We start from the raw sequence: 27386 nt of genomic DNA, 5'->3' as shown, positions 1-27386 counted from the left end.
TCCATTTTCACACTCTACCAAGGTCAAAGGGCATGCCAGACCGGCCACACCATCAATGGGCAGAGGCACAAAAGCAAATTACAGCCCTCATGGACATGAGGGCCATTCAGCACAAGAGCAGGGGCAAGGATTTTACTCCAGACTTTTCTTAGCACCCAGGAAGGACAAAACCTGGAGACCAATACTGGACCTGTCTATACTAAGTACGTTTCTGGAAGTTCCAAAATTCAAGATGTTGACTCTACAGCAGCTACTGCCCATGCTGGGCAAGAGGGCTTGGCTCGTAACTTTGGACCTAAAAGAGGCATACCTGCATGTCTCAATCAGACGATCTTGCAGAAGATACCTCAGATTCATAGCTGGCTCAATGCATTACCAATTCTCTGCAGTGCCCTTTGGCTTCTCTACTGCGCCCAGGGTCTTCACAAAATGCCTGGCACCAGTAATTGCATTTTGCAGACAAAAAGGAATTCAAATATATCCCTACTTGGATGACTGCCTAATTCAAGCAGAGAACAGAGGCACTCTTCTAAAGCATCTGGCGTTTGTAAAAAGATTACTAATTGGCCTAGGTTACACAGTAAACAAAAAGAAATCAAAACTAGTGCCCTCTCAAGAGATAATATTCCTGGGTGCAAGCTTAAATACAACTGCCCAGATGGCTTATCTCACGCCAGACAAGCAAAAGCAACTGACTACTTCAAGAAATTGGCAACAAAACCCCACTTAACTGCAAGAAAAATCTTGCAGGCCTTGGGTTTCATGGCATCCTGCATTCTACTAATTCCATATGCCAGACTGCATACGAGGAATCTACAATGGTATCTGAAAAGTGTTTGGACTCAGCATTGCCACAGCTTGGAGACAGTAATTGCACTCATTCCCTGCCTACAACAGAAGTTTTGATGGTGGGCAGAAGCCTGTCACCACAACAAGGGTCTGCCATTCAGTTTACCCACATCCAGCCAGACAAACACTGACAATGGATGCATCAGATTATGCCTGGGGGGCCCATATGGCAGGAAAATGTATTCAGGGCACATGGCCTGCAAACCAGATGCATCTTCACATCAATCAAAAAGAGATGCTAGCTGTTCAAACTGCCCTGACAGCTTTCAAGGACCTGCTTCATCCAGGACAGTTACTGATAGACAGACAACACTACGGTCATGTGGTACATAAACAAGCAGGGAGGTACACATTCCTACTCCCTCTGCAGACAAGCAATGACCTTATGGGATACAGCATTGGCTTTTCAAGTTCACCTGCAAGCACAATTCCTGCCAGGAAAAACAAATACTCTGGCAGACTAAGCAGAAACCTCATGGATCCCCACAAATGGAAACTGGATCCACAAGTCTTCAGCATGATAATAAGGAAATGGGGATGCCCAGACATAGATCTATTTGCCTCCCCTCACAACTGTCAATTACAGAGATTTTGCACAAGGATTTATCACAAGCAAGCATGGAAAGTGGACGCCCTATCATTCGGCTGGAAAAATCTAACAGCATATGCTTTTCCCCCACTGCCTCTCCTTCCCAGAGTACTCCTAAAGGTCAGACAAGAGAAGCCAAAGGTGATACTGATTGCACCAGACTGGCCACGCCAGCACTGGTACCCAATCCTAAAGAGCTTGTCTCAAGGTCCAGCATGGATATTGCCTCAAATTTCTCACTTGCTGACCCAACAAAACAATCAGATCCTGCGCAGCCAACTCAGAACCTTAAATCTGGCAGCATGGCGGATAATGTAGCCATTCAGAACACTCCTCTTTCAAAAGCTGTTATGGATGTTATCTTGGAGGCCAGGAGGCCCAGTACCAGAAAATCATATGCAGAAAAATGGAAGAGATTTTGTGCTTGGAACCAAGAACAAGGCATTGACACGTCTGTACCAAATATACCTCAGATTTTACAATACCTAACTGAGATGCTGAACAAAGGCCTTTCTCATCAGTTAAGATTCATGCCTCTGCCATTTCAGCCCATTACAATACGGAACCACCTATATTTTCTCATCCTTTAATAAGACAGTACCTCAGAGGGGCCAAAAACATTAGGCCTCCAAGGAGAGCACCAATTCTGGCCTGGGACCTCAATTATGTTTTGGAAAAACTCACACTGCCTCCTTTCAAGCCAGCATCAACAGCAGACATAAAATTCTTATCCTGGAAAACAGCTCTGCTCCTAGCAATAACCTCTGCAAGGTGAGTCTCTGAGTTACAAGCACTCATGGCTGTGGAACCTTTCATCATTTTTCATCCAGACAGGGTTTCTCTGAGGACAAACCCTACCTTGATGCCTAAGGTGGTGTACAGTGTGGCCCTCAACCAAACCATTCACTTGCCTACCTTTTACCCAAATCCACAGAACAAAGGTGAGAAAATTCTGCATTCTTTGGACATGCAGGCAGTTGCGGTTCTACTTGGACAGAACTAAAGCTTTCAGAAAGACTGAGCAACTTTGTGTCATATGCTGCAGGATCACAAGGAAAGGCGATCTCAAAACAGACTATTTCTAAATGGATAGGCAATTGCATCCGTTTCTGCTATTTTCAACATGGCAAATCAGTGCCTAAGGGCATTAGGCCTCATTCCACCAGAGCAGCAGCCACTTCAGCAGCCTTCCTCAGAGGGAGTACCAACCAAAGATATCTTAGAGGCTGCAACTTGGAGTTCAGTGCACACCTTTACAAAGCACTACCACTTGCCTCTCTACTCTTAAGTCCAGAGCAGGCTTTGCCACTGCAGTTCTGCAGGGCCTCATAACCTCTCCTAATCCTATTTAGCCCAGCCACCCATCCTCAGCTTTGGGATTCTACCCAAGAGTAATGACTGCAACAGTGAAACACGATGAACATAGTACAGTTGTGCATGTACCATACATGTAGATGTTCGAGTGTATTCACTGTTGCAGTCCAGGTTACCCACCACCCCCCTTCTCTTTGCTGGGACTTATCTGCACTTCTCTATCCTATACAACTTATTTGGTGTATTTGCTTATAGATAAAGGAAATGTTATTTTTATGCATGCATTTTTATTGACATATTTTCAGCCTACCAGTGTGGGGCACCTGACATCTGGGGCAAGAAAAACTGAAGAAAATGGAGTCTGCTGCATCTTTTATACCCCTGGCGCACTGACGTCAGGGAAGAGGCGATAGCGACCGACGCCGGACCTAGACTTTGGAATTCTGGCCGACTGAGGGTAGCCTGCCAGCAGGATAACCCAAGAGTAATGACTGCAACAGTGAATACACTCTTAACATCTACATTTACGGTAGGTACACAACTGTACTATATGTATTATGTAAGTCTTTGTCAGTACTCAGCAGAAAACTGTATTCTATTAATCCCTAAAACAGTTTTCTATTCATAGCATTCAAAACTCAAGTCATACATTCTTTAGTTTGAAACAAGACTTCCTTAGTAAATGCGTACTGTGTGTTGAAGGTCACTTGTCAGCAACTTTGTAAGAAAGCACATTCTAAAATAAACCTAACAAACCCTGTCCTATGTGTCTAAACACGGACCACATTTCTGTTTCTTTCAGTAGCCACGTTGTCGCTTCTGATTTTACTAGAACATTTGAATCGGTATGCAGACAATATGTGCTGTTTTTTGATTGTGAATAATATTCACATTTCTGTCTACTGTCCAAGAAGCATGTGGTCTGTAGAGCCAATGAAAGTTTAATTTAACACCTAATGCTGTACGACACTGCTGGATTACTTGACTAGTAGAATGAGATCCCTGATCTGACTGGATACAGTGTGGAACACCAAATCCCGGTATTAACTTTTGTAACAATTTTTTTCTACCAGGCATGCATGGTTCTTCGTACACACACATGCTTCACAGTTGTGCATGGTTTTTCACACATACATATGCTTCACAGTTGTGCATGGTTCTTCACACACACATGCTTCAAAGTTGTGTATGGTTCTTCACACACACATGCTTCACAGTTGTGCATGGTTCTTCACACACACATGCTTCACAGTTGTGCATGGTTCTTCACACACACATGCTTCACAGTTGTGCATGGTTCTTCACACACACATGCTTCACAGTTGTGCATGGTTCTTCACACACACATGCTTCACAGTTGTGCATGGTTCTTCACACACACACATGCTTCACAGTTGTGCATGGTTCTTCACACACACACACACATGCTTCACAGTTGTGCATGGTTCTTCACACACACACACACATGCTTCACAGTTGTGCATGGTTCTTCACACACACACACACACACATGCTTCACAGTTGTGCATGGTTCTTCACACACATGCTTCACAGTCGTGCATGGTTCTTCACACACACATGCTTCACAGTCGTGCATGGTTCTCCACACACACACGTATGCTTCACAGTCGTGCATGGTTCTTCACACACAACATATGGCTTCACAGTCGTGCATGGTTCTTCACACACAACATATGCTTCACAGTCCTGCATGGTTCCTGCATGGTTCTTCACACACAGATATGCTTCACAGTCGTGCATGGTTCTTCACACACACATGCACACACACATGCTTCACAAGTCATGCATTGTTCTTCACACACATGCTTCACAGTTGTGCATTGTACACACACACACACACACACACACACACACACACACACACACACACACACACACACACACACTTCACAGTTGTGCATTGTTCTTCACACGCACACATGCTTCACAGTTGTGCATTGTTCTTCACAGACACATAATTCACAGTTGTGCATGGTTCTTCACACACACATGATTCACAGTTGTGCATGGTTCTTCACACACACACACACACACACACACACACACACACACACACACACACACTTGCTTCACAGTTGTGCATGGTTCTTCACACACACACACACACACACACACACTTGCTTCACAGTCGTGCATTGTTCTTCACACACACACACGTTTCACAGTCATGCATTGTTCTTCACGCAAACATATGCTTCACAGTCGTGCATTGTTCTTCACGCACACATGCTTCACAGTCGTGCACAGTTCTTCACGCACACATATGCTTCACAGTTGTGCATGGTTCTTCACGCACATATATGCTTCACAGTTGTGCATGGTTCTTCACGCACACATATGCTTCACAATTGTGCATGGTTCTACACACACACATACACACACACATACACACACACACACACACACACACACACACACACACACACACACACACGCTTCACAGTCCTGCATGGTTCTTCACAGACACATATGCTTCACAGTCGTGCATGGTTCTTCACACATGATATGCTTGACCTATCCAGAAAAGAGGGCAATTGTTAGCACATAGCAACAATTCTGTTCTTGAGGAAGCTCAGTAAAATCCCACTGAAAGGAACTAAAAGGTCCCCCAAGACTGTTGTATTGCTTGAATAGGTGCAGTTACTGATCCAGATGTGTTATGCTCTGAACAAATTACACAAGTATTTACAAGGTGTTGAGTGACATCTGAGAGATGACGTGCATACCATTGTGTGGAAATCTGTTTTATTAATTAATTTTTGCTCAAATGAAAAGGTAAGTGATGAGTTTTAACAAATTGATTTATGCACATTAGTGAGGGTGCTAGTCGACCACCTGGATATGCAGACCCCTTTCAAAAAGTATTTCCCTTGAGGCAAAGCCGAAAGCAGAAATAGCCACCTCAAGGGACATGGAGCATTCCTAATGGATGCAACATAAAATGTACAAGCTGCTGGATACAAAGGACTTACTGAAAGAAACCAGACCATCTACCGTTTCAGACCAGGAAACCTAGAATGTCAGCATGGACATTTCCAAGTCTGAGAACGAGAAAGATACTTTGAAAACAGAGAAGTAGTGGAAAGACAAAACAATATTGTTGTGACCAGTAATCCCCCATGGGAAACTTGTCTGCCCAGCCAAGAACAGGGTAGTCTATGGACGATCTTCTGAGAACACTGAAGTGTTCGCTTGTCAGTGGTGAAACAGTTCTCAGTGCCTAGCACTATCACTGCTCTTTAATCCCTACTGTCTGTATGCATGTCAGTAGCTGTGCCATGTGGCAGGTGCCCTAAAGTTTAGCAGGTGGGCTGAACCTTGGAGGAATACCCCACATAGTTTTGTCTACTGCAGTAGTGATCTGTTGAAGAACATCTTGAGGGTTACCGTTGGTGGAGTGATGTAAGAGAGAGAATGGACTGGAAGCTGGGTCTAAAAGGTAGCAGCTTGATCTTCTCCATATTTAAATGCACAGTGCTGCACCTGGGTTGAAAACCAACCCATGCAATGTCACAACAGAGTACTTAAACTGTCAGCTACAAAGTGAAAGTTTTGTAGCAGAAGTAAAGCGGATAAATCCTGGGATAGATGTGTGTGGGGGTGGGCTGGAATCTGTGGAGACTGTAAGATGACAATGTCCCTCTTATTGCGCAGCAGTTAAACTGCATTTGCAGTTCTGGAAGTATTTTACTGAAAAGGATGCCACAGTGCTGGAAAAATTGAGGGCAAGGTGGCTAGGATGTTGCATGTAACGTAGGGGACAATATTTGCAATTGAGGGTGCTGAACCCTTTCTACTAGTAGAACGGGAGGAGTATGGATCTGCTGCATCTGCTCCAGTTAGTTGCATAACTGTCGGCTGGATGTTCACTTCCTGATTCAAGCGTTTACAGTCGTTTGACTTCTTCAGATTTAATCAGTTTGGAAATGTGGAAGTAGGGCAGGACTTATTCAGATTTAATCAGTTTGGAAATGTGGAAGTAGGGCAGGACTTATTCAGATTTAATCAGTTTGGAAATGTGGAAGTAGTGTGGCAGCAGTAACAGCTGTAATAAAACACACATGTTTGCTTGTCTTACGTTTTTTCAGGGGCCTTATTTACGTTTTAGCTTTATACGAGTGAAAGTAAACAGTTCGGATGAACTGAAACAGTTTAGCCACTAAAATGAAAGATGGTGCTTATATCTACTAAACTATTTTCAAGATCTACAGATTTTTTTTTTAAGTCAGTGTTCATGCCAGAATAACAGTGTTTAACTGTATTTCTTAACTCATTATAGCAGAGTATCATCTCCAGGCGTTTATGTAGTTACCTCCTTCTGATGCTTCTAGGACTCCAATGTTCCTTGTTCATATTTGCATTAATTCCAAAACCATGCTTACGTACAAGGTATTAGAAGATTTCATCTTAAAGCACAATATAATGGCAAACAAAATTGTATCGATAATGGTCATATACCTAATGCAGTTAGAGATATTGAATATTGTGGGCTGTTTATTTGTATTGTAATAATTTTCATATTTCTGAAAATAATTCCACATTCAGGTAACACAGAACTGCATAGCCTCATATGAAAGCTCACGGCTGTGTGAAGAAAATACTGCTGACAGTTTGTGTGTGTCGCTTGAATGGTTACTGAGATATCATACACTGTTTATACAAAATATTCACTGCCTTTATTGTGGCTTATAAAATCCAGTTTAATGCATCAAACTTAATGAATGTCACCAATGTAAAGATTCATTTATCCCGAGTAGTTTGTCATGTACAGTTTCTAGAAACACTTGCGGTTCCAGAGATATGAATATTTATTTGAACTGAGAAATTAAAAGTCCACACAGAAAAGAGGTGTACTGGAGAGAATGAGGATGTTGTTGTTCAGTTGCAGTCAGGCAGTTTCAATACCAAGTGGCTTCCCGCCCCTAAACTCAAACTTAATGTACCTGTCAGACAGGTTGTGTTGGAAGTTGGTACGGATCATGTTTCTCCCTCGCAGTCTATGTACTAGGTTTGTTCTTTGAACTTCTATTACTACATATATATATCCATGTAAATCTTTTACCCCTTTCCATAATTTATCGTTGTCCATTGAATTTACGATGTTCTTCTTCTTTCACTGTTGCAGTCATCACACTTGGGTTATCAGCCTGCAGGTAGCCCTCAGTCTGCCCGAATACCAGAGACTTGGTATTTCTGCATCAGTTGCTGTTGCTCCAGGACTGACGTCAGGTTGTCAGGGGTATAAAAATAGGCAGCCGACGCCATTGCATCAGTCTCTTGCCGAGGAGCCTGAAGCAGAAGCAGTTCGCACGAGTGCTGGTTGGCCGCTACCTGAGCTTTTCATTTATGAATTGAATTATCCTGAAGTCCCTAAAGCTAAGTACCCTGTTGGGGATCCTTTTTTCTTGCTCTAACCGAGGTCAGAAAAAGGTTACAATTGTCTTACCTGTGGAAAGCAAATACCACACCAAGATTTTCATTCTTACTGCGTCACCTGTTTAGGCCCAGACCACGACATGCCTTGCTATCAGTTTTGTGCCTTGTTTAATACCCGAACTATTTTTTCGTCAGACCGTTATTGTTGCTAAATACTTTCGTTCTCGATCTCCATATTCAGAAATGGCTTCGGTAAGCCATCTGACTACCGATATTCTGAAAAATAGGCACCTGTGGATGTCTCTACCTTGGATGGGTCCGGACCCGCTGAGCAGGCACTGGCTTCTGAGGAAGTTCTTCTCACTACCGATGTTCGACACAAACCAATTACCTCTTTCATGTCTTCAGTTCTGACTAAAACTAATGAGTTTCTAAGGCCAAGAGTACGCGCTATGCCTAGAAAACAGACTACCAAAGCCACGCACCTGCTTCCTTGCCACAGCATCAAATGCTTAAAATGGCAGAAGACCTTCTGTTGATTAAGGGTAGTCTGCCTTCCCCTGCTAAGAGAAAGAGACCAGTCCGCTGCAGCTTCAACAGACCAAGAGTCTGACGAGACTGAGGTATCTGATTATGAAGGCATGCCGTTATCTGCTTAAGAGGATTCTGATGCAGAGGAATTCATCCCCCCTGCCTCTCCTCCAGAGGACCTTTCTTTTGGTGAAACCTTACATACTTTGAGTGCATTTCCATTGGGAATCCCAAGACTATCCTCAGTCCAAAAAGAGACTGAGAATTTCTAGATTTGCCACAACCTAGGCCTTTAGCAATACCTCCAGTCCTAGAAGTTGTTGATGATGTCTTTATAGAATCCAGCATTACTCCTGATATTTTACCCCTTGCTCCTAGGAAACCAGACAGGTACTACACAGAGTACCTGATTCTCTCAAATTCCTTTTCAAAATTCCTACTGCTGATCCACAGACCATTTCCCAGGGGCCTAAAGGTATCAAAGCTGCTACAGCTAAGAATCCCACCCATTCGGACAGGGATTCCAGAGCTTTGGACAGATGGGGTAAGATACCTCTGCAACTCTCGCCATTAGGGCTCTGAATTGTCAGTTTCACATGCGGAAGTACCAACAACATATTATGGAGCTTATTAAGCAAAAAACAGCAACCTTTACAGACTGTGCAGAAAACAAAGAATTGCAAGAGCTAGCTTATGCATTCTGCAAGCCAAGTCAGCAAGCATACATTGCAGTGTGGTTTTGATGCCCTAGAAGCATCTTGCAGGGCAGCAGTCACTGGTTCTGTACTGAGAAGGCATGCTTGGCTTAAGGAACAGACCTTGCCAGACAATGTCAAATCATAGTTATTAGATGCTGCTTTGCACAAGGACACTCTGTTTGGCACCAAAGCAGAAGAGGTTCTTAAAAAGATGGGAAGAAAAAGCTAAATCTATGCAGACGGTTAGATTCGGTAGGCATTGCCCCTCGAAACATTGGTCCTTTCCAGCCCCATCAAGGCCATCTCAAACCAGACCCAGGGGTAACAGACCACCCAGACTACAGTCTCAGGGTATGCAGAGATCTAAGCAATGGAGTGCCTCCACCTCCAAAGCAGGGAATGCTAAGCCACCCCCGTACGGAAAGAATTCCCAATGACTTCCCAACTCCACTCCCCACCTCTGCCCAACTGCTTGTGCCCCTAGGAAGAAAACTTGCCTTTCATGCAAAAAATTGGATTTCCATCACCAAAGACTGATTGGGTCCACAACATTGTATCCCAGGGGTAAAATTTTACTTCCACTCACTGCCAACCCCAAAAGGATTCCCAGACCTTCCTCCAAACCAGTGTGCAACAAAACCAAGTTAAATCCCTGGTCTCTATAAAGGCAATTCAACCTGTTCCTGCAGAACACACAGGTCAAGGATTCTACACCAGACTCTTCCTGGTACCCAGAAAAGAGGGCACCTGGCGCCCAATCCTAGATCTTTCAATTCTCAGCACCTTCCTGGTGGTACCAAAATTCAAAATGCTCACCCTGCAGCAGCTTCTACCTATGCTAGCCAAGGATGCTTGGTTAGTCGCTCTAGACTTAAAAGAAGCTTATCTGCACATCCCCATAAGGGAGTCATGCAGGAAATATCGACGCTTCAGGGCAGGATCTATGCATTATCAGTTCTCTGCACTTCCCTTTGGCTTATCCACTGCTCCCAGAGTATTCACAAAATGCCTGGCTCCAGCCATTGCTTACTGCAGATAGGGAAATATTCAAATTTACCCTTACTTGGGCGACTGCCTGATCCAGGCAGACGGTCAGGAAATGCTGTTGCAGCACATGACATTTGTAAAAAACTTTCTAAACTCCCTGGGGTACACCATCAACGAGAAGAAATTAAGACTTGTCCCCAGTCAAAAGATTGTATTCCTGGGAGCAAGCTTGGTCACAGTATCCCAGATGGCATTCCTCACTTAAGAAAAACAAGCCTGTCTGACAAGACTGTTTTACTCAAATGGCCACCAGAACCCAGCAATCCACAAGGAAAGTCCTGCAGGCTGTAGGGTTCATGGCCTTATGCTTCCTACTAATTCCATATGCCAGACTGCATATGAGGAAACTTCAATGGTACTTAAGTCTTTGGTGCCAGCATTCTCAGGACCTGGAAACTGTCATTCCTATCATACCCTGTCTAAGGACAGAGTTTCTTTGGTGGGCAGCAGCATGCAGCCACAACAAATGACTGCCCTTTACTCAACCCCATGCTGCCCAGACCCTAACCACAGATGCATCAGACTATGCCTGGGGGGGCACACATGGATAGCAAGTGCATTCAGGGCCACTCGAGCCCAAATCAAATTCATCTGCACATCAATCAAAAAGAGATGCTAGCTGTACAGCATGCTCTGACCGCTTTCAGATCTCTACTCTCACCAGGATACTTGCTAATAAAAACAGACACCACAGTTATGTGGTACATCAAAAAGCAGGGGGGATCCTACTCTTACCCACTCTGCAGACTAGCCATGGCCCTGTGGAACACTGCCTTGGACATGCAGGTCCATCTGCAAGCTCAGTTCCTGCAGGGCAAACAAAATTCACTGGCAGATGACTTGAGCAGAAATCTCCTAGACCCACACGAGTGGCAGTTAGAGCCCAGCACCTTCAACCTTCTGGTACAGAAATGGGGGATCCTAGAGGTGGATCTGTTTGCCTCCCCCTGCAATCACCAGCTCAGCAAATTCTGCACCAGGACTCCTCACAGCAGGGCCTGGAAAGTGGATACCCTATCTTTCCAGTGGGTAAATCTCTCAATCTATGCCTTCCCCCTCTGCCCCTTCTCTCAAAGGTATTGCTCAAGATAAGACAGGACAGACCAAGGACAATTCTGATTGCCCCAGACTGGTCATGCCATCAGTGGTACCCACTCCTACGCAGCCTGTCACCGGTGCCACCCTGACACCTACACCAGAACCCAACCCTGCGCTCTCAGCAGGGGGGAAAGATCTTGCATCCGCAACTGCAAACCCTAAATCTTGCAGCCTGGCTTATTCCCTGAATTCTCCCCCAGTAACTAGCCTAAGCAAGCAGGTGCTAGACGTCATTCTTGAAGCCAGAAGACCCAGTACAAGGAAATCCTGTGCTGATAAGTGGAAAAGGTACTGCTCCTGGATTCAGTCTGAAGAAGACACAAATCTCCCCTCCTTGCCTCTATTCCTGGATTACTTAGCAGATTTACTCTGCAGAGGCCTTTCCTTCTCCATTAAGATCCATGCCTCTGCCATTTTGGCTCATTACAACACTGAGCCACCTCTCTTCTCTCAGCCTCTTATCAGACCGTTCCTGAGAGGAGCAAACAACTTAAGGCTGCCAAGGAGAGCACCCACCCCTGCTTGGGACCTTAACTTTGTACTGGAAAAGCTCACGCTTCCCCCCTTTGAGCCTGCAGCGTCAGCAGAGTTAAAATTCCTCTCTTGGAAAACAGCCTTGCTTCTGACCATCACTTCAGTTAGAACAGTGTCTGAACTACAAGCACTCATGGCTGTGGAACCCTTCATTATTTTCCACGCTGACAGGGTTTTGCTCAGGACTAACCCTTCCTTTATGCCTAAAGTGGTATCCAGTGTGGCTCTCAACCAATCTATCCATTTGTCAACCTTCTTCCCTAATCCTCAAAATAAAGGGAAAAGGATCCTGCACTCCTTGGACGTGCACAGACAGCTCAGATTTTACCTTGATAGGACTAAGCACTTCAGGAAATCTGACCAGTTACTAGTCAGCTTTGGACCAGGGGCAGATGGCAAGGCCATTTCTAAAAAAACAATTTTCAAATGGATAGCACACTGCATCCATTTCTGCAACAAGCACCTTGGGAAACCAACTCCTCAGGGGTCAGAACACATTCCACTAGGGCAACTTCTACAGCATTTCTCAGGGGAGACCCTACCAGGGACATCGTGGAAGCTGCTACCTGGAGTTCTGTACACACCTTCACCAAGCATTACCACCTGCCTATCTTTTCCAAATCCAGGGTGGGTTTTGCAACAGCAGTCCTGCAAGGCATACTAGCAAGCCCCAATTCTTCTTGACTGCCTCCACCCTTCTTCAGCTTTGGGAATCTACCCAAGTGTGTGATGACTGCAACAGTGAAACACGAAGAACATAGTAGAGTTGTGTACATTTACCATAAATATAGATGTTAAAGTGTATTCACTGTTGCAGTCCTGGGTTTCCCTCCCTCCAGCCTCCTTGTTTCTATCTCTCTCTCCTCTGTGTCTATTACTCACCCCTTCTGGGCTATTGGTATTTACTTTTTTACTGGTGGTGTGTTTCCCCACCATAACTTAGCTTCCTATTTGGGGGGCTCCTGACATTTGGGACAAGAAAAACTGATGTAATGGCATCAGCTGCATATCTTTACACCCCTGACGACCTGACGTCATTCCTGGAGCGACAGCATCCGATGCAGAAATACTAAGTCTCTGGTATTTGGGCCGACTGAGGGCTACCTGCAGGCAGATAACCCAAGTGTGATGACTGCAACAGTGAAACACGAAGCACATCTGCATTTATGGTAAGTGTACACAACTGTACTTTTTGTTGGATTTTGTGTGTGTGTACGTGTGCTTGTATGTACATACATATATTTATAGATGGTTATGTTGCTATTGCTTAAGCATTTTGGAAGGGTTTGCAAATTTTTACCATTTTTTACCTAGTTTGCTTCTCTAGTTGGTCCTTAATGTGATTTTTATTTCAGTGCAACACTGACTGCAGACTGTCACATACCAGAAGTTGTGTGTTTAGTATTATAACGGGAATTTGCTCACAAAGACTCCGTCACTGATAGTATGACTTCCACACACACCTGCACAGTCTTTACACCCCCCATGACGTGTACCTTCCATTATTTTTCACCCCTCAACCCAGACTGACTATTGTACCCTCCCCTTCACCACCACAGCCTGACTGCCATTTGCATCCCACTTTTGAGTGTAGGTGTGGAAAGTTTTATTTTTTTTTATTGTAACTGTTGGAATGTAAGCTAAGCTTAACACTGTTCAATTAAGAAACACTGTTATTGTAGCATTAACACTGATCTGAAGTTTACAGTTCTTGAAAGTAGCTTAGTAGAGAACACTTCCCTTCACTTTGCTGGCTAGTAAAGTTTTATTTTAATTTGTATGAGTTTTCTTTTTCATTTTATTTGCATAGTGATATAGCTACCCGAGGGTTACTAAAACAGAGTTGGAGGCTGTCTGCCATTGCATAGTTTGTAACCGATTAAACAAAGACTGATTGAATGCCTGAAGCTTATCAGTGATGTGTGCCATTTTAAATGAAGTATGAAATCTTAATATGCCATATAAATATGTAACGCATGGCGGGAGAGTTGGGTTCTTACAGCAGTAGTGGATACGATCTATAGCAGCAGTAGAAATGTTAACATTAAAATAAATGATAGGGACTCTACTAAAGTGTAAACACGCTGCCAGATTAATATGTAACACATGGTGGGAGAGTTTGGATGTCCTTCAAGGATGCATCTGCAGTCCTTACAAATGGGTTGTCCTGTCGTCAGGCAGCCCTTCGGTCGGCCGGATTCCAAAGTCTGGGTCTGGCCTCGGCTGGTGTCGCACTTCACCCGACGTCATAGCTGCAGTTCTTCGGGTATAAAGGCATCAGCCGACGCCATTTTCCTCAGTCTTTCTTGCTGCGTGGCGCCCGAAGCAGAAGCTGTTCGCAAGTGCCGGTCGGTCAGATCCAGAGATTACTACTACCGAATACTACTTCGAAGACTTCTAAAAAGCTAAGTACACCGTTGGGGACTCTTTCTTGCCTCAGCCGATGTCAGAAAAAGTTAATAACTGTTTAACTTGTGGGAAACAAATACCTCCTAAAGATTTCCACTCTTACTGCTTACCTTGTTTAGGCTCAGACCACGACGTAGCAGCTTGTTTAGCCTGTGCTTCTTTCAACCGACGGACGCTTAGACGTCGGTCGGAGTTTGCTGAACAGTTTTTCGGCTCAGATTTTGCGTACATAATGCCGTCGGATCCTCCGACTTCACAAGTTGTTAAGAAATGCAAAGAAAAGGACCGACACTCGTGGTCCGCGGTTTCGGCCGAAACCGCGGTTAAGCAAACCGCAAGTGTCTCGGTTTCGGCCGAAACCGAGCAAACGGTTCTAACTTCAGCCGAATCCATGACTACTACCGAGGCCCCTTCTAACCTGGTTGAGTCGGCCTCTGAAATTCTTCCTGCTACTGTGGTTTCACAAGAATTATCGGACACCATCCCTTTGGATGTTTCAACCCCTGCACGTGGTGCTGCTAGGCCGCCTGCAGCCATGTCCATAAAGGCCTTTGCCAGGGCTAAAGCAGCCAAAACTTCTAAGGTCTGTGCCTGTTAAGCCCCCCTCTCACAGGCCCAGTTCCAGTTCCCAAATGCTTACTCTGGCAGAGGATCTCATTTCTTTAATAAGGGGATCCCAACCTCATCCAGACAGGGCCTCTCTTCCTCCTCCAGAAAAGAGACCTAGAGCAGAGCCCCCTGAGCCAGTGCCCTCAGATGATTCTTCTGATGATTCAGACAATACAGACCATCCAGAGGCTCCTTTTTCTACTTATGAAGACTCCGATGCTGAGGAGTCGATTCCTTCTGCCTCTCCACTAGAGGAATTTTCCTTTGGGGAAACCTTACATGCCATGAGAGAGCAATTTCAATGGCAGGGACAAGATTTCTCAGATTCAAGAAAAAGGCTTAGGACCTTTTTGCATTTACCACAACATAGACCTTTAGCTATACCTCCAGTTCTTCCTGTTGTAGATGATGCATTCAATGATGCTTGCACTGCTCCTGACACTTTGCCTCCAGCCCCTGCTAAGCCCGATAGGTTCTACAGGGTCCCGGACACACATCACCATTTATACAAGGCTCCTTTTGCAGATCCCGAGACTATCTCCCAGGGGCCTAAGGCAGTAGCTTCGACCTCAGTTAAAAACCCTCTCCCCTCTGAAAGGGAATCCAGGTCCTTAGAGAGATGGGGTAAAAAAGTATACACCTCTGCTACTCTCTCAGCTAAGGCATTGAACTGTCAGTTCCATATGATCCAATACCAGGAGTTTATGCTTGATCAGTTAACTAAGAAACTGTCCTCTGATGATTCTTTAGATAAGAAATATGTTCTAGAAATGGTGCATAACATTCAGCAGGTTAGTAACCATTCTTTAAAATGTGGCTATGATGCACTGGAGGCTTCCTTTAGATCAGCCATGACTGGCACAGTTATAAGAAGGCATGCATGGTTGAAAGAACAGGTCTTGCCGGATCATGTTAAAGCAAAACTATTAGATGCTCCTATGGATAAGGTCAGTTTATTTGGTTCTCCTGCTCAGCAGGTACTGAAGAAAATGGAAGAGAAGGCAAAATCTGTACAAACAGTGAAAGATTTCTTACAGGTTCAGCCTCCAAGGTTTAGCAGGAACTGGCCTTCCAAAATTGGTCCTTTCCAGACTCCTCTAAAACACAGAGAGGCAGGAATAGGCGTCGAGAGGCAGAAATCAATCCAGAGGAGGTGCCTACAGGGGACGCCAGTGGCAAGGTAACAACCAGCGAGGCACAGACACAACTACTACCACTGCAACAGGACAATCACAGTGAATTGGCTCTGGCACCGCCTACCAGGGAACAAATTGCAGCACCCTTAGGCGGAAAGTTAGCCTTATTTTCAAAAACTGGCACTACATCACAAGAGACAAGTGGATTTTGCAAACTATAGACCAAGGCTACAGGTTTCATTTCCATACTTTACCAGGAAAAGAGGAATGCCAAACCTACCACCAAATCAAAAGACAGAAGCTCTAAAACAAATAGCTCAATTAGCAAAGATGAGAGCTGTGGAAAGGGTACCATCTATGGAACAAGGAAAGGGATTTTACTCCAGACTCTTCTTGGTACCAAGAAAAGAGAAAAATTGGAGGCCTATTCTCGACCTGTCCGCTTTAAACACATTCATCATTGTTCCAAAATTCAAAATGCTGACCCTACAGCAACTTCTTCCCATGCTGGGCAAGGAGTATTGGCTGGTGACTCTAGATCTCAAGGAGGCATACCTGCACGTCCCCATACGACCAAATTGCAGAAGATACCTCAGATTTCTTGCAGGATCAGAGCGTTATCAATTCTCAGCATTGCCCTTTGGCTTATCTACTGCGCCCAGAGTGTTCACGAAATGCCTGGCATCAGTAATCGCTCACTGCAGGCTTCAGGGAATCCAAATATATGCATACCTGGACGACTGCCTGATACAAGCGGACAACAAAAACAAGCTAACAGAAGACTTACAAAGAGTCATTTGCTTACTGCAAGCCCTGGGATATACAGTCAATATAAAAAAAGCAAGACTGATGCCACCCCAAAGAATAACCTTCTTAGGTGCAGAATTGGACACAGTAAAACAGATGGCATTCCTAACTGCAGAAAAACAAGAACAACTTCCTCTCTACTTCTTGGCATTAACAAAGCAGAACAAACTAACAGCAAGGAAAGTACTGCAGGCCTTGGGCTTCATGGCATCCTGCATAATCCTGGTACCTCATGCCAGACTGCATATGAGAAAGCTACAGTGGTACCTGAAGAATTTATGGTCTCAACACAGGCACAGCCTAGAAACCGAAATACCACTAATCCCATGCCTGAAACAAAGAGTTCCTATGGTGGGCTCAGGCATGCCAGTCAAACCCAGGTTTGCCCTTCCACAGCATTCAACCAAGCCAAACCATCACAACGGATGCCTCAGACCTCGGTTGGGGGGCCCACATGCTGGACAAGTGCATACATGGCTTATGGACTCCAGATCAGCTGCACCTGCACATAAATCAAAAGGAAATTCTGGCAGTAAAACTAGCAATCCAGAATTTCAGACCATTCCTCCAAGAAGGGCAGTTGATAAGGACAGACAACACCACAGTCATGTGGTACATCAACAAACAGGGAGGCACTCATTCATACCCTCTATGCCGGATGGCACTGGACCTATGGAATATGGCTCTGAGCTACAACATTCAGTTACAAGCAATTTTTGTACCGGGAAAAGAAAACATCCTAGCAGACATATTAAGCAGAACTACCTCGGATGCTCACGAATGGATGCTACACCCGGACATCTTCAAGGTCATCACAAGGAAATGGGGACTGCCACAAATAGACCTATTCGCATCCCCACTCAATCACCAGCTCAAGAAATTCTGCACAAGGACGTACCACCCACTTGCTTGGAAGGTGGACTCTCTATCCTTCAGTTGGAAAGGCCTGACAGCATATGCGTTCCCACCTCTTCCTTTGATGCACAAGGTGCTATTGAAAATCAAAGAGGAACGTCCAAGGATCATTCTGATAGCTCCAGACTGGCCAAGACAACATTGGTACCCATTACTGAGGAGCATGTCTCGGGGGCAAATGTGGACACTACCCCTGATTCCTTTGCTGTTAACTCAGAGCGGCTACAACACCCTGCATCCAAACCTGAAAACTCTGCAGCTGACTGCCTGGAACATTACATAAGAGCAACTAACCCAGACTTATCCCAAAGGGTTAAAGACATTATCCTTGAGGCCCGCAGACCTTCAACAAGAAGGAACTATGCAGGAAAATGGAAAAGGTTTCTCATTTGGAGTACTGAAAGGGGAAAAGATGTGTCAAAGGTAGACATTGCCAACATCCTGGAGTATTTGGCAGAGCTTTTCCATACAGGCCTGTCCTATTCCTCCATCAAGATACATGCATCAGCTATTTCTGCAGAATACAGCTTCGATCCACCTGTCTTCTCGCATCCTCTACTCAGGCAGTTTCTGAGAGGAATTAAAAATGTAAAACCTCCTAGGAAACCACCATTGTCAGCATGGGACTTGAACTTTGTGTTAGAAAAGTTAACACTCCCCCCTTTCGAACCAGCAGCAACAGCAGATCTTCAACACCTATCCTGGAAAACTGCTTTTCTGCTGGCAATTACCTCAGCAAGAAGGGTTTCTGAGCTACAGGCTTTAATGGCAGTACAACCCTTCCTAATCTTCCATCCAGATAGTGTCCATGAGAACAAATCCTACATTTATGCCTAAGGTGGTATCCAGAGTGTCTTTAAACCAGGCTATCCACCTACCTACCTTCTTCCCCAATCCACAGAACAGGGGGGAAAGACTGCTGCATACCTTGGATGTACATAGACAGTTGCGTTACTACCTGGACAGAACCAAGAGCAATAGAAAAACTGACCAGCTTCTGGTAGCATATGCAACAGGAAGGGAAGGAAAAGCAATTTCAAAACAGACAATCTCCAAGTGGATAGGAAATTGCATCAGATTCTGTTACTCCTACCATGGAAAGCAAACTCCACAGAACATAAGGCCTCATTCTACAAGGGCTACAGCCACTACCACAGCTTTCTTACGAGGAGTGGCTACCAAGGACATTATAGAGGCTGCTACTTGGACCTCCGTGCATACATTTGCCAAGCATTATAACTTACCTTTATACTCTAGATCCCGAGCAGGGTTTGCCACTGCTGTTTTGTAAGGGATCCTAACTACACCATAATTTCTTCTTCCTCCTCCCCCAGTTTGGCTATGGTATTCTACCCATTTGTAAGGACTGCAGATGCATCCTTGAAGGACATAGTACAGTTTTGTACCTACCATAAATGTAGATGTCCGAACAGGAATGCATCTGCAGTCAGGATTACCCACCCTCCTTCCCCTCTGTGGTATTCCTAGGGTATTTGCCCATCTAATAGCTAGCTGGGGGGGGATCTCTTATGGTGTATTTGTTTGTATATATGTACATACATGCTTATTTTTGTGTTTGCCTTCTACTATTTGGAAACATTGGCATTTATCCAAAATTTAGCTATCCAAGAGGGCAACTGGCATCTGGGGCAAGAAACACTGAGGAAAATGGCGTTGGCTGATGCCTTTATACCCGAAGAACTGCAGCTATGACATCGGGTGAAGTGCGACACCAGCCGAGGCCAGACCCAGACTTTGGAATCCGGCCGACCGAAGGGCTGCCTGACGACAGGACAACCCATTTGTAAGGACTGCAGATGCATTCCTGTTCGGACATCTACATTTATGGTAGGTACAAAACTGTACTTTCTTATAGCAGTAGTGGATACGATCTATAGCAGCAGTAGAAATGTGAACATTAAAATAAATGAGAGGGACTCTACTGAAGTGTAAACACGCTGCTACTAGGCCTTACCATCATCAGTTTGTAACTGCCTTTATGTTGAACTTTTGTACATTATAAGAAAGATCACTTTATTTTTGATCACATGTCTCACTTCCGACACCTTTACTGCAGTATATGGTATTACATATTATGCTGGGAGGTACAGCGTGGATCTGAGTGACCTCATGTGGACAAGTGTTGACTGAGGAGGGCCCATGATGGGCATCATGGGTAGTTTTGAGGGTTTTTCTACTTATGGCCCTATCCTACCATGCTTTCAACTAGGTCCAAGGAGGGGGCATGGCTGGGTTAACTAAGGTGGGTGCCCCTTCACTTTCATAAGAGATGCTCCCCCCAAGCAGTCCTGGCCATTCCCTAAAAAGCATGAGTAGAAGCTTCCTTGGTCTCCACCAAGGAAATCTCACCAACTGTGCATGCAGCCCTCACCACCCCCAGGCAGGTGAATGGGACATTCCCCTTCTTGTCTGGCTGTTCCAGTGCTGGGATCACTTCTTAAACCTCGGTTGCCTGGGTCACACTCGGAACTCATTCCCTCAGTGTCACTGCGCCAGGCTATATAAAGTATACAAACTTGGTTTTATTCCCCATATCTGTTGTTTAGTTGACAATTACTTTGGCACTTTCTACCACTTCTTATTATCACTGCTGTGAAATGGAAATGTTGTCTTAAAGGGCATTCAGTTATTGTCTGTATTCTCCTCTTGACTTTTGCTAATCTTGACTTGCATTCATTGTGCAGTACAGTTCCCATTGTGCTTTGCTGATTGCTCTCTTTGACACAACATTTGTCGTTGCTTTCTTTCTGGCTTGCAGTTGTATTGCATGTCTTGTTTGCAACTTACTTTTTATCACAGCTTGTCCTGTGCTGGCTGATTACATTACATAATGTTTACGCGTTTTCTACTCTCCTGACGCAGATCTTCATCCTTTTGAAATCTGACCTTCATAGGGTGCATGCATACACTACTTTGCATGTCACACTTGTCAGCTTTGTGGAGCAGAGTTTTATGCTGTTACTGTCTTTAGACCAATTGCTGTTTTTTTGAGCAGCACAATGTGTTGTATTAACATGCACACAAAAAGGGCATTTGCTGATTCACCTTGCAGTCAGGCTACCCAATTGTTTATCATGTTTTTTTCTTTCTAGTCATGGGAGTATAGTTGTAGTGAAGTGCAGGATGTTCTTCGTGTTTCACTGTTGCAGTCATAACTGTAGGGTACTCCTGCCGGCAGGCAGCCCGAGGTCGGCCAGAATATCAAAGTCTGGGTCCGGCGTCGGCTGTATCAGCTAGTACCCTGACGTCAGAGTGCATGGGTATAAAGCTGACAGCCGACGCCATCTTCTCCAGTCTTTCTTGCCGTGCGGTGCAAAGCAGTTCGCTAGTTGTTGGTTGGCGTTTTCAAGACAACGTGGTGTGATTGTCGTCGGTCCGAAGTTTTCTACTTCTCTTCTCAAAGCTAAGTACCCCGTTGGGGAAACCTTTTTCTTGCTCCTCCGATGTCAGAAAAAGTTAATAATTGTGTATCGTGTGGAAAACAAATAACTCATAAAGATTTCCACTCTTACTATCTACCTTGCTTAAGCCCTGACCACGACGTTTCTTGCGGTCTGTTCTGTGCCAGGTTTAATTCTCACACTATTAAGCGTAGGTACGATTGGGCCTTGAATTACTTCGGTAGACGATTTAATTATAGGATGTTGTCGGATACTTTACCGACTACCGGATTACAGAAGAAACGCAAAGACAAGGACAGGCCTCCGAGGTCAAAACAGGATAATTGTAGCCGGAGCCAGCTTTGGGTTCGGCGGTCGTCAGTGAGGCGCTTTTGCAGCCCCTGTCGTCCGCCACTTCAGAACCGATGGCCGACACGGACTCACATGGGGAGCCATCTAGGCTTAGTAATTTGTCTGCTGCAGGACCTTCGGACGTCGCTCCTTCAGATGGGTCCGGAACCGCTGTGCAGGTACCGGCTTCTGAGGGGGTCTTCAGGCCTTCACACATTACTATTTCCACAAAGACTCCTGTTAAACCCAGACTTTCTGCTCAAGCATCTTCGGATTCAGCTCCTAAGACTCAGAAGCAATTACTACGGATGGCTGAGGATTTATTAACTATGATTAGGGGTTCTCACCCTCCTCCTGAGAAAAGGCCTAGACAGGATATCCCTTATGATTCCTCTGATCAGGCTTCTGTATCTTCTGTTTCTTCCTCTGATCAGGATTACTCTTTTCCTCCTTATGAGGATTCGGATGCAGAGGATTCTGTTCCCTCTGCCTCCCCCCCTGAAGGTTTCTCTTTTGGGAAAATCTTACATGAGATGAGGGAGCATTTTCATTGGGAAGGTCAGGATTATTCTGCTTCCAAAAAGAGGCTTAGGGAATTTCTTCTCCCTCAGCACAGGCCTTTGGCTATTCCTCCTGTACTTGACATTGTGGATGATGCCTTCTCTGAAGCTAACTTGAATCCTGATTCCATGCCGCCTGCTCCTTCTAAGCCCGATAGATTTTACAGGGTCTCTGATTCCCATCAGTTCTTATTTAAGAACCCTTCTGCTGATCCTGAAACTATTTCTCAGGGTTCCAAGGCTGCTAAGGCCACCTCCTCTAAGAATCCTATCCCCTCTGAAAAGGATTCTCGTGCCTTTGACAGGTGGGGCAAAAAGGTTTATACTTCAGCTACCCTTTCTATTAGAGCTTTAAATTGCCAGTTTCACATGTTTAAGTATCAACAGTTTCTTTTATCTGTTTTAAAACAGAGGCTTTCTACCTTTCCTGCATGTGCTGAGGACAAGGAATTATGGGATGTGTTGCATGCAACTGAACAAGTTAGCAAACATAGTTTACATTGTGGTTTTCATGCCTTAGAGGCTACTTGCATGGCGGCTGCCTCTGGCACTGTTATCAGGAGACATGCTTGGCTTCGTGAGCAGAATTTACCTGAACAAGTTAAGGCTAAATTGCTAGATGCTGCTGTTCAGCATGATGTCTTATTTGGATCTAAGGCTGAGGAGGTTATTAAAAAGATGGAAGAAAAAGCCAAGTCTATGCAGACTGTAAAAGATTTCTTGCAAGTGCAGCCTCCCAGATTTTCCAGAAATTGGCCTTCCAAAAATTGGTCTTTTCCTACTTCTGACAGGCCTCAAAGGGGAAGATATAGACGCTCGAGAGGTCGGGCGCAGGCTCAGGCCTCTTACAGATCTAGACAGTGGACTGCTTCTTCACCTAGAAGGGGAGAAGACAGACCTCAAACCCAAAGAAAGCAGACCCAATGACTCCCTCTGTTGGGCTTCTGGTCCTCCTTTCCTGGATGCCCCTCTCTGAGGAAAACTTTCTCTTTTTTACCAAAATTGGACTCACATTACCCAGGACAAATGGGTGTTAGACGTGATTTTGAAAGGCTACAAATTCCACTTTCACACTCTGCCAAGGCCTTCCGGCTGGCCAGATCTGCCAAAACATCAATGGACAGAGGCCTTAAATCAAGTGGACGCTTTATTAGCCTCAAGAGCCATAGAACCTGTTCCACCTCTAGAGGTGGGGAAAGGTTTTTACTCAAGACTTTTTCTGGTCCCAAGAAAACAAAACTCCTGGAGACCTATTCTGGACCTTTCAATATTAAACACTTTTTTGGAAATTCCAAAATTCAAGATGCTTACACTTCAGCAACTTCTTCCAATGCTCTCAGAGGATGCTTGGATGGTAACATTGGACTTAAGAGGCGTACTTACACGTCCCCATAAGGCAACAATGCAGAAAGTACCTCAGATTCAAGGCAGGCTCGAGACACTTCCAATTCTCTGTACTGCCATTTGGCTTATCTACTGCCCAGAGTTTTACCAAATGCCTGGCTCCAGTAGTAGCTTACTGCAGACTTCAGGGGATTCAGATTTACCCCTATCTGGACGACTGTCTAATTCAGGCAGACAGCAAAGACCTTCTGCTTCAACACCTGCATTTTGTTCAACGTCTTCTCCTACTACTGGGATTCTCAGTGAACACAAAAAAGTCACATTTGATTCCTTCTCAGCGAATGACCTTCTTGGGAGCTCTTTTAGACACAAGTTTACAGATGGCCTTCCTTACTCCAGAAAAACAGTTACAGCTGGCTTCAATCTTCAAGACCTTGGCAACATTGACTCAGCTCACTGCAAGGAAATTCCTGCAGGCTTTGGGCTACATGGCCTCTTGCAACCTGTTGATTCCAAATGCGAGGCTTCACATGAGGAAACTTCAATGGTACCTAAAGAGTTTATGGTCTCAGCATTGCCACAGTCTGGATACAATGATTCCACTGATTCCCTGCCTCCAGAAGGAATTCCTTTGGTGGTCCAGGGTGTGTGTTTTGAACGAAGGGAAGCCCTTTCGTCTTCCTCAACCTACTCAGATCATAACCACGGACGCCTCGGATTATGCTTGGGGAGCTCATTTTCTAGACAAATGCCAACAGGGTTCTTGGACAAACAAACACCTTCTATGGCACATCAACTTGAAAGAAATGTTAGCAGTCCAAAATGCTCTTCTAGCCTTCCAGACTCTTTTGAAGCCAGGACCTCTGCTAATTCGAACAGACAATACCACAGTCATGTGGTACATAAACAAGCAAGGGGGCTCTCACTCTTACCCCCTTTGCAGACCTGCCATGACCTTATGAGACACGGCCCTAAATTTGAATCTGGATCTTCAGGCACAGTTCATTCCAGGAAATCAAAATCTCTTAGCAGACAACCTAAGCAGAAACATTTTGGATCCACACGAATGGATGTTGGACCCCAACTTATTCATCAAGATAACTGCAGTTTGGGGCTGTCCTCAGATAGATCTGTTTGCATCCCATCTCAACCATCAGTTGCCTCTCTTTTGCACCAGGTCCTTCCACAAGACAGCTTGGAAAGTGGATGCCCTGTCCTTCAGCTGGAGGGATCTCTCGGGATACGCCTTCCCTCCTCTTCCTCGGGTATTGCTAAAGATAAAGCTGGACAAACCCAGACTGATCATTTTGATAGCTCCAAATTGGCCTCATCAGTTTTGGTACCCTACTCTACTGCACCTTTGCTTGGAACCTCCTTGGAATCTCCCTCTGACCCATTCTCTACTGTCCCAGCATCAGGGTCAGGTATTTCACTCTCAAATCAAGACTGTCTGCCTGGCAGCTTGACTCATCAAAGGCAATTGATTCCTTCTTCTCTTCCTAAACAAGTTTTGGATATTCTTTTGGAAGCTAGGCGTCCTAGTACAAGGAAATCTTATGCTTCTAAATGGAAAAGATTTTGTATTTGGATGCAGGACTGTGGCTCTGATCCTTTAATACCTGATATTTCTTCTATTTTACTTTATCTCTGAGACCTTTTGATTAAAGGTCTTTCCTTTTCTTCCATCAAAATTCATGCTTCTGCTATTTCGGCGCATTTCAATTGTGATCCTCCCATCTTCTCCCACCAGCTGGTAAGACAGTTTCTGAGACGAGCTAAGAATTTAAGACCTCCTAGATCTCCTCCTGTTCCTCCTTGGGATCTCAACTATGTCTTGGAAAAGCTTACTTTGCCTCCTTTTGAGCCTGCTGACTCTGCGGACATTAAGTTCTTATCCTGGAAGACAGCTATCTTGTTGGCCTTGACTTCTGCCAGAAGGGTGTCTGAGTTACAAGCCCTCATGGCCGTGGAACCATACCTCATCTTCCATCAGGACAGAGTTTCCTTGAGGACCAATCCTACTTTTATGCCTAAGGTAGTTTCTAGAGTGGCTCTAAATCAGACTATTCACCTTCCTACCTTTTTTCCAAAACCCCAAAATAAGGGGGAAAGGATTTTGCATTCATTGGACGTACACAGGCAACTACGTTTTTACCTGGACAAAACTAAAAGTTTCAGAAAATCAGATCAATTGCTTATCTCATTTGCTTCCAGTTCTCTAGGTAAAGCTATTTCTAAGCAAACTATTTCCAAATGGATTGCTCATGGAATAAGATATTGTTATTCTCTTTATGGAAAGCAGATTCCAGGTACCGTCAGGACTCATTCTACTAGAGCAGCTGCCACTTCAGCAGCCTTTCTCAGAGGAGTTCCTACCAAGGACATTCTGGAGGCTGCCACTTGGAGCTCTGTGCATACTTTTTCCAAGCACTATAACCTCCCTTTGTACTCTAAGTCTAGGGCAGGCTTTGCCTCTGCTGTCCTGCAGGGTCTTCTAGCTGCTCCTTCTTCATAACCTCCTCCCGTGTTCTCAGCTTTGGGATTCTACCCTACAGTTATGACTGCAACAGTGAAACACGAAGAACATAGTACAGTTGTGTATACCTACCATAAATGTAGATGTTCGAGTGTCTTCACTGTTGCAGTCGGTGTTTCCCTCCCTCCAGGCCCCTCTTGTTTCTATTTGCTTTCTGTGTTTCCTTTTCCACTACCTTTCTGGTGTATTTGTGTTTCCCTTGGGACACCTTTTGGTTTTATGGGGGCTTCTGACATCAGGGGGCAAGAAAGGCTGGAGAAGATGGCGTCGGCTGTCAGCTTTATACCCATGCGCTCTGACGTCAAAGTACTAGCTGATACAGCCGACGCCGGACCCAGACTTTGATATTCTGGCCGACCTCGGGCTGCCTGCCGGCAGGAGTAGCCTACAGTTATGACTGCAACAGTGAAGACACTCTAACATCTACATTTATGGTAGGTATACACAACTGTACTTTTCTATGACAACACCATACAGTTATGGTTGGCAGTGTACTTCTTGTTCAGTGATTGTTCTTCATATACTTTTATTACTGTTGAATAGTTTGTGATGGTTGTATTTCCCACAATACAATGCACACAGATATACTGTACTTCATATTTCACTAGGTATTTACACACATGGATTCCTATCAGAAGACCGAAGACGCATTCTGTCGAATGTGTCTTGGTCGAACTTCAAATGTCAAAAACGCGAAATGACCAAGCAGCATATAAGCAAATTCTTTCCCTGGGAAAGAAGTTGCTTGGCCGCTTCCGTCACTTTGCCGTTTTCGGCACTGTAGTGCGATCTCGGAGTTGGTATATTTAAGTAGGGTTTGTGGGGGGCGAAGCCCCCCACTTAAAATAGCGTTTAGTGTGTTTTTTTTTTTTTTTAATTTCTGTATTTATTTTGGGAACAGCAATTTTTTTTTCCCTGGGAAAAAAATTGCTGTTCTGGTTGTTCGCTAGTTTTAGTTTTCGACGTTTTGGGGTCGATATAACAGAGTTCGATCTTTGGAACGTTTGCTGTTGTATACCATTGTGTAATCTAATCCGTGCTTTAGACATATTCCAGGAGTGCTTACTGCTAGATTTTGCACTTGTCATTTTACCTGTGCAGTAGTGTTGGTACATCTGGGCAGTGCTACATCCTTGTTGTGTAAGTGGCAGATTCTGTTTTGTTCAAGACATACAGCTTGTGTCTTCAGAACATGGTGACATACATGGCTCTCTTCTGTTACTTCTGTGACATTTACAGGATTTTAGTTAAACTGTAGGTG

The 27386-nt window shown here is 44.7% G+C and overlaps 1 protein-coding gene across 2 annotated transcripts in view; it reads left to right on the top strand.

Annotated features, from left to right (window-relative positions):
* Positions 1 to 27386, top strand: part of LOC122815112 (zinc finger protein 260-like) — a 743919-nt gene that overhangs the window by 228680 nt on the left and 487853 nt on the right. The gene's annotated exons all lie outside the window — the stretch shown is intronic.

This window comes from Protopterus annectens, chromosome 11.part0, assembly GCF_019279795.1.
Source record: "Protopterus annectens isolate FY-2018-M chromosome 11.part0, PAN1.0, whole genome shotgun sequence".
In the NCBI taxonomy this organism is placed as follows: Eukaryota; Metazoa; Chordata; order Ceratodontiformes; family Protopteridae; genus Protopterus; species Protopterus annectens.
This window is presented reverse-complemented; position numbering and strand designations above follow the sequence as displayed.